The sequence below is a fragment of the Triplophysa dalaica genome, chromosome 24 (genome assembly GCF_015846415.1).
Source record: "Triplophysa dalaica isolate WHDGS20190420 chromosome 24, ASM1584641v1, whole genome shotgun sequence".
NCBI lineage: Eukaryota > Metazoa > Chordata > Actinopteri > Cypriniformes > Nemacheilidae > Triplophysa > Triplophysa dalaica.
The window spans coordinates 16,041,349-16,048,962 of record NC_079565.1 but is presented as its reverse complement, the minus strand read 5'-3'; the positions used below and the strand labels follow the sequence as shown (position 1 = coordinate 16,048,962).

At 41.9% G+C, this 7,614-nt stretch overlaps 5 non-coding genes and 8 pseudogenes across 5 annotated transcripts; all 13 read right to left on the bottom strand.

The window, feature by feature from the left end:
- Window positions 1-5,369: 5,369 nt before the first annotated feature.
- On the bottom strand, window positions 5,370-5,478 carry LOC130414936 (5S ribosomal RNA; annotated as a pseudogene).
- Window positions 5,479-5,538: 60 nt separating this feature from the next.
- LOC130414908 (5S ribosomal RNA) lies at window positions 5,539-5,657 on the bottom strand (annotated as a pseudogene).
- A 60-nt stretch (window positions 5,658-5,717) lies between these two features.
- LOC130414758 (5S ribosomal RNA) lies at window positions 5,718-5,836 on the bottom strand. Its single transcript, XR_008905667.1, has one exon. It is a non-coding gene; the product is annotated as a 5S ribosomal RNA (ribosomal RNA).
- Window positions 5,837-5,896: 60 nt separating this feature from the next.
- Window positions 5,897-6,015, bottom strand: LOC130414767 (5S ribosomal RNA). Its single transcript, XR_008905677.1, has one exon. It is a non-coding gene; the product is annotated as a 5S ribosomal RNA (ribosomal RNA).
- A 61-nt stretch (window positions 6,016-6,076) lies between these two features.
- On the bottom strand, window positions 6,077-6,195 carry LOC130415113 (5S ribosomal RNA). The gene has a single exon (XR_008905881.1). It is a non-coding gene; the product is annotated as a 5S ribosomal RNA (ribosomal RNA).
- Window positions 6,196-6,255: 60 nt separating this feature from the next.
- LOC130414785 (5S ribosomal RNA) lies at window positions 6,256-6,374 on the bottom strand. Its single transcript, XR_008905693.1, has one exon. It is a non-coding gene; the product is annotated as a 5S ribosomal RNA (ribosomal RNA).
- Window positions 6,375-6,433: 59 nt separating this feature from the next.
- LOC130414875 (5S ribosomal RNA) lies at window positions 6,434-6,552 on the bottom strand (annotated as a pseudogene).
- A 59-nt stretch (window positions 6,553-6,611) lies between these two features.
- LOC130414816 (5S ribosomal RNA) lies at window positions 6,612-6,730 on the bottom strand (annotated as a pseudogene).
- A 60-nt stretch (window positions 6,731-6,790) lies between these two features.
- On the bottom strand, window positions 6,791-6,909 carry LOC130414914 (5S ribosomal RNA; annotated as a pseudogene).
- A 60-nt stretch (window positions 6,910-6,969) lies between these two features.
- LOC130414927 (5S ribosomal RNA) lies at window positions 6,970-7,078 on the bottom strand (annotated as a pseudogene).
- Window positions 7,079-7,138: 60 nt separating this feature from the next.
- On the bottom strand, window positions 7,139-7,257 carry LOC130414797 (5S ribosomal RNA). The gene has a single exon (XR_008905704.1). It is a non-coding gene; the product is annotated as a 5S ribosomal RNA (ribosomal RNA).
- Window positions 7,258-7,317: 60 nt separating this feature from the next.
- LOC130414924 (5S ribosomal RNA) lies at window positions 7,318-7,426 on the bottom strand (annotated as a pseudogene).
- Window positions 7,427-7,486: 60 nt separating this feature from the next.
- Window positions 7,487-7,605, bottom strand: LOC130414838 (5S ribosomal RNA; annotated as a pseudogene).
- Between the last annotated feature and the right edge of the window lie 9 nt (window positions 7,606-7,614).

The window sequence follows — 7,614 nt, the reverse complement described above, 5'->3', positions numbered from 1 at the left end:
ATACTTAAAATACCAATACAGACCTTCAATATATCTTTCTGTTTTCCTTTTAAGAACATTCCAAACATCAAGCACCACTTTTCCTTTTTTGGCCACATTTCTTCTTTCCCATACTGCATTTTTTATCAACATTACTAACAGGTTCACAAATTTTTTACTTTGACAATTTTCCTCCCATCCAAACATTACTATCCTTTTCCATTCTTTTTCCCTCTTCGTCCCAGTCCTCTATTAATTCTTTTATCATCTTTTTGCATTTCCTGTAATAGCCCTCCAACTCTTTACTGTATAAAAACAAGTGTAAAATACCTTCGTCTTCTTCTTGGCATACTTTACATGTTTCATTCCGTTCCATTCCAATCTTCATTAATATACATTCGGTAAAAATTGCTTTGTGTCTTATAAAATACCCTAAACATTCCAGTTTGGTTTCCACGATTTTTCCCCTCAAATTTCTCCATATACTTTCTTTTTTCAGATCTTTAAATCTCTGTACCCAAAAATCGTTAGCAACTGGTTCTTTAAAAACACCATCTCTAAAATAGCAATAAAACCGTTTCACATTACACTCCTTGAAATTACATAGTTTCCCTTTCAGTCTGACATAAATGTCTTTCTCTTCATTCCCTTCCTCCATATTTTCTATTCGTTTAATCCATTCCTTTGGTATTGCACTTTTGATAATTTTGTATTTATTCTCTATTTCTCGTTTGTTGCATTCCTCTTTTGCTTCCTCCATTGCATCCATTATAAATTGTGGTGGTAAAAACCCTTCTTGAAATTCATATAAAACATCTCTTACCCTTGTTATTCCCACCTCCATCCACTTTTTAAAAAAGATCTCTTTCCCGTCTCTTAAAATTATTTTGTTTAGGAACAGAGGTTGGTTTAAGATGTTTTCTCTTCCTTTCAGATTATAATCTATTACAGTTAAGAAATCCCCCCAAGCACTTAAAATTTCCTTATAAAAGTCCGGTATTCCTTCCGCCATCCAGTTTTTTGTTTTCATCCATAAAATATCCTCCCCCAAAATAAAGTTCCCATATTTGTTTAAAAATATTTCAAGACTTTCTTCCATTCTGTTTCATTTCCTTCTTGCAACAATTTTTTAACTATTTTAACCCTTAAGCGGTTTTTCCTTTGTTTAATATCCATTAACCCCAGCCCACCCTCTTCTATTGGTCCTAATAGAGTGTTGTATGCTATCCTTGGGGGTTTGCCCTCCCACAGAAAACAGAGAAAACATTTCTTCAGCCTCCCTTCCACCCAAAAGGGCATTTCTGTCACATATAAGGCGTACCACAGCTTTGAAGCCATTAAAACATTCAATACTAAAACCTTCACTTTCAAATTTAAAGTCCTCATTCTCCAGAAATTTAACCTCCGCTCTATTCCTGTTATCAATTCCTCCCACATTTTGTCTCTTACTTGCCTCTGATCTTTTCCCATTAAGATCCCTAAAATCCTAATTTCTTCAACTTCCTTAAAATTAAAACATTCCGTTAAAGCTGACGTTGCCCCAAACCTCATATACACTGTCTTGTCCTCATTAATTTTACTTCCTGATCTTTTGCAATATTCTTGTACATTCTTCATTACTTGTTTTACACAGTCTTGCCCTTGAACTATTATTGTTGTGTCATCCGCATATTGAAAGATTGTCCCTTCTGCTTTCCTTTCCTGTATTTCTATTCCTTTTATTTTCTCTTCTTTTCTTATTGCTAGTCCCAAAGGTTCTGCTACAAGAGAGTATAGTAAAGCTGAGAGTGGACATCCTTGTCTAATTGATCTAGTTATTTTAAAACATTCAGTTAAAAACCCGTTACATTTAATTTTTGTTAGAGCCCCCTTATATAAAATCTTAATCCATTTCCTAAAATTCTCGCCAAAACCAAACCTATTTAGAACCCCAAACAAATATTCATGCTCCACTCTATCAAAAGCCTTTTCGAAGTCTAAGCTGATTAAATACCCGTCTTTATTCTTTTCTTTTATGTATTGTATTGTGTCCCTTATGCTCATCGTTATGTCTGCTATGTCTCTTCCTTTTACTGAATATGCTTGATTTGTTTTTATTATTCGTGGCATCACCTCTTTTAACCTGTTTGCTAAAATCTTTGCTAAAATCTTTAAATCAGTATTTAGCATTGTTATTGGCCTGTAGTTTTTTAAATCTGTTTGTTCACCTTTCCTTTTATATATTAGCTTCATCAGCCCCATTCCCCTCCTTTCATTCATCTCTTCCTCTTTAAAAATTTCACTAAAGACCTCCTTTAAAATCTCTATTAAAAAGTCCTTAAAATGTATATAAAATTCACTTCCCAAACCATCTATCCCTGGGCTTTTCCTTTTATTTAGTTGATCTATTGCTCTTTCTATCTCCTCGTTCTTGATTTCCCCATCACATTCTTTTTTATCCTCTTCACTTAGATTCGTTTCAATAAAATTATACAGTTTATTTTTTACCTCTTCTTCCACCCCTCTTGTTTTAAAAAGATCCTCATAGAAAAACTTTATCTCTTCAAGCACTTTTTCATTCCCCTCCACAATCTCTCCACTTTTCCCTTTAATTTCTTTTATTATTCCAACTTTCGCCCTTTTTTTCTCCAAGTCAAAAAAGAACTTTGTGCATTTCTCCCCCTCCACCATATATTTGGACTTACTTCTCAATCTTGCTCCCTCATATTCTTTTTCTTCTATTTCTTTCAATTTCTCCTCAATTTCTTTTATCTTTTGTATGTCTTTATTCTCAAGATTTAATTCTCTTTCTAATGTCCCCTTTATTTCTTTTTCTTTCTGTCTTTTACTTGTTTGTAAGATTCTGCAATAGTTTATTGAGGATCTTTTTACTAGATATTTAACGTTCTCCCACCACATTCTTTTATCTTCTTTGTACATTGCATTATCTTTCTCTTTCTCTATAATTCCTTTTACCTCTTCAACATAATCTTCATTCTTTAAAATCCATGTGCCCGGTCCCCTTTGTACATTATTCCAGTCTATATTAAAATGTAAAAAACTATGGTCACTAAATCTGGTTTCTTCATATCTAATTTTTTCAATAGAATTCTCCACATTTCTTGTACATAGAAACTAATCAATTCTTGTTTTACATATAAAATTCCCCACTATTTGCTTCCTTGAGTAAACCTTTTTCCCCCCATTTCTTTCCCTCCATACATCTATTAAATTATTTTCTCTCATCAATTCCAGTAATTCTTTCCTCCCTGAGTCAGATTTAAAGACCATCCCCTCTGCCATGTCTTGTTTGCTAAAAACGGTGTTAAAATCCCCCATCATTATTATTTCCTTATATTTCTTTATTATACTCCTTAAACAATTAAAAAATTCTTTCTTTTCTTTCTCTTCTGTTGGTGCATGTACATTCACTAAAACTAATTCTCGTCCTTCGTAATTTACCTCCACAGCCATGCCTTTCCCCATTCTATCTTTGTACACCACTTTGGTTGTATTAAAAGCATCTTTTCTCATTAAAAACGCCACCCCTCTTCCAAGCCGACCATTCCCATTATTATATAAAATATCCCCTTCCCATTTCTTTTTGTATTCCAGCATCACATTCTCTTTCCAATTTGTTTCTTGTAAAACAATAACATCTTCTCCTCTACACTTTTCTTTCACTCTTTCAAATTTCCCCATGTCCATCAGTCCCCTTGCATTGAAGTTAACACAACTTAGAACCATTACAAGAAAGAGATATAAATACCTAAAATACATTTTTCTCTATATTCTCCCTCCAGGCCCTTTAATTTCTTCATGTCTATTTGCCCTTTTATCCCGACCCCTTGTCATAGTCTTTTTTCTTGCATTTCCCAAATTCGGTTTTACCTTTAATGATCTCCTTCTTATTTGTCCCCTCCTCTCTCTGTCTTTGTCCATATTGTCCATATTGTCCATTTCTTCTTCACTTTCTGTCTCTTCACTTTGATCTTTCCTTCCATGTCCATCTTTCCCCTTGTCATCCTGATATTTTTTAGGGCTGTCCGATTTTCCCATTGTCCATTGCGTGTCCTGCTCCATTGTTTGTTCTTTATCTTTATTGTTCTCTTTTTCGCTTTCTCCTTCCTCTCTGTTGCTCGTTCCTCTTTCCATTTCTTTTTGTTGTACGTTTCCTCCTTCTTGTCCTTCATCGGTTTGTCCTTCCTCCTCATTGTTTCCTTCCTGCACCTGTCCGTCCACTTGATTTTCCCTTCCTCCTCCCTCTCCCTCCATCCAGCATTCACATTTACTTAAAATTTTCTGACACTCCGGGCACCTGACAGCATTGCAGTCTCTTGCGAGGTGTCCCCTGTCTCCGCATCTGTAGCACTTGAAATCTGGGCATTCTTTAAGCAGATGATCTGGGCTCATGCACAGCCTACAGGTCCTCACCTGGTGACTGTGCACCACCCTAAAATACTGCTGCCCTTCCGCTGTTTCCAGCCTTGTGCTGTAGGGCAATGATGCCACCTCTTTAGGGAACCTTACTTTAAGGAACCTTGTTCCATCCTCGATTTCAGTGCCCGGGTAGCATCTTCTTTTAATGTTTGATATGGGATTAACTCCCCATACCGCCAATTTCCCAATTATTTCTCCATCATCAAGGTAGACGGGCAGGTGCATGAAGGAGACAACATAGTCTCTATTTTGAAGTTTGTTAATTTCACAGTTCACCCCTTTTATATTCAATCCATCAATCAATTCCTCACATGTTTCCTCGTTTTCCATTGTTAGTTCATATTCTTTTCCTTGTCTTGGCCTTAAGGCCAGAATTTTCCCATTTCCACATTTATCCACCACGGCCTTGATAATATCCACAGCTCTCACCTCATTAACATTTTCCACATTCACAATCATCGTCGCCTCCTTTAAATATTTCCTTCCAACGATCTTGTCTCGCGCGTCTTGGTTTTTTCCGTGTCCTGCTCGTTGTTGATAATCCAGTCCAGTGTCGTTAACCATGCATTTCTCTCCAGCCAGTCCATGGTCGTTTGCCATACGTTTCTCTACCACAAGTCCAGTGTCGTTTGCCATGCTTGATCCTCCTGCCAGTCCAGTGTCGTTTGCCGTTAATCCATCCATTTTGCAAAAAGCAAAGACTGAAACGATCCCACCCAAACAGCTAGGCTGTTGGGAGGAGAACTCAAACGAAATACAACAAAAAAACAAACAAAACTATTTTCAACAAAAAATCCTAAAAGAAATAACACGAAAAATTGGTGAGCCTATCTCACCTACTGCGTGCAAAAAGCTGCCAACTCACTTCCTGTTAGCTCGATTGCGCCCTCAGGGTGGTGTGGCCGTAAGCGGAAACTAACTGCCCGAGCTCGCCTCATAAAAAAATGCGGCCTAATGGGTTAAAGAACTAAAGCTTAAAGCACCTGGAATTCCCAGGAGGTCTCCCATCCAAGTACTGACCAGGCCCGACCCTGCTTGGCTTCCGAGATCAGACGTGCTCAGAGTGGTGTGGCCGTAAGCGGAAACTGAACGCCCGAGCACGCCTCATAAAAAAGGCGGCCAAATGGGTTAAAGAACTAAAGCTAATAGCACCTGGAATTCCCAGGAGGTCTCCCATCGAAGTACTGACCAGGCCCGACCCTGCTTGGTTTCCGAGATCAGAAAAGAGCGGGCGTGCTCAGGGTGGTGTGGCCGTAAGCGAAAACTAACTGCCCGAGCACGCCTCATAAAAAAGGCGGCCAAATGGGTTAAGGAAGTAAAGCTTACAGCACCTGGAATTCCCAGGAGGTCTCCCATCCAAGTACTGACCAGGCCCGACCCTGCTTGGCTTCCGAGATCAGATGAGAGCGGGCGTGCTCAGGGTGGTGTGACCATAAGCGGAAACTGAACACCTGAGCTCGCCTCATAAAAGAAGCGGCCAAATAGGTTAAAGAACTAAAGCTTACAGCACCTGGTATTCCCAGGCGGTCTCCCATCCAAGTACTGACCAGGCCCGACCCTGCTTGGCTTCCGAGATCAGACGAGAGCGGGCGTGCTCAGGGTGGTGTGGCCGCAAGCGAAAACTAACTGCCCGAGCTCGCCTCATAAAAAAATGCGGCCTAATGGGTTAAAGAACTAAAGCTTACAGCACCTGGAATTCCCAGGAGGTCTCCCATCCAAGTACTGACCAGGCCCGACCCTGCTTGGCTTCCGAGGTCAGATGAGAGCGGGCGTGCTCAGGGTGGTGTGGCCGTAAGCGGAAACTGAACACCTGAGCTCGCCTCATAAAAAAAGCGGCCAAATAGGTTAAAGAACTAAAGCTTACAGCACCTGGTATTCCCAGGCGGTCTTCCATCCAAGTACTGACCAGGCCCGACCCTGCTTGGCTTCCGAGATCAGACGAGAGCGGGCGTGCTCAGGGTGGTGTGGCCGTAAGCGGAACTGAACACCTGAGCTCGCCTCATAAAAAAAGCGGCCAAATAGGTTAAAGAACTAAAGCTTACAGCACCTGGTATTCCCAGGCGGTCTCCCATCCAAGTACTTACCAGGCCCGACCCTGCTTGGCTTCCGGGATCAGACCAGAGCTGGCGTGCTGAGGGTGGTGTGGCCGTAAGCGGAAACTAACTGCCCGAGCACGCCTCATAAAAAAGCGGCCAAATGGGTTAAAGAACTAAAGCTTACAGCACCTGGAATTCCCAGGAGGTCTCCCATCCAAGTACTGACCAGGCCCGACCCTGCTTGGCTTCCGAGATCACACGAGAGCAGGCGTGCTCAGAGTGGTGTGGCCGTAAGCGGAAACTGAACGCCCGAGCTCGCCTCATAATAATTGTGGCCTAATGGGTTAAAGAACTAAAGCTTGCAGCACCTGGACTTCCAAGGCGGTCTCCCATCCAAGTACTGACCAGGCCCGACCATGCTTGGCTTCCGAGATCAGACAAGAGCGGGCGTGCTCAGGGTGGTGTGGTCGTAAGCTAAAACTGAACGCCTGAGCTCGCCTCATAAAAATTGTGACCTAATGGGTTAAAGCACTAAAGCTTACAGCACCTGGACATCCAAGGCGGTCTCCCATCCAAGTACTGACCAGGCCCGACCCTGCTTGGCTTCCGAGATCAGGCGTGCTCAGGGTGGTGTGGCCGTAAGCGGAAACTAACTGCCCGAGCTAGCCTCATAAAAAATGCGGCCTAATGGGTTAAAGAACTAAAGCTTACAGCACCTGGAATTCCCAGGCGGTCTCCCATCCAAGTACTGACCAGGCCCGACCCTGCTTGGCTTCCGAGATCAGACGAGAGCGGGTATGCTCAGTGTGGTGTGGCCGTAAGCGGAAACTGAACGCCCGAGCACGCCTCATAAAAATTGCGGCCAAATGGGTTAAAGAACTAAAGCTTACAGCACCTGGAATTCCCAGGAGGTCTCCCATCCAAATACTGACCAGGCCCGACCCTGCTTGGCTTCCGAGATCAGACGTGCTCAGAGTGGTGTGGCCGTAAGCTGAAACTGAACGCCCGAGCACGCCTCATAAAAAAAGCGGCCAAATAGGTAAAAGAACTAAAGCTTGCAGCACCTGGAATTCCCAGGAGGTCTCCCATTCAAGTACTAACCAGGCCCGACCCTGCATGGCTTCCGAGATCAGACGAGAGCGGGCGTGCTCAGGGTGGTTTGGCCGTAAGCTAAAACTGA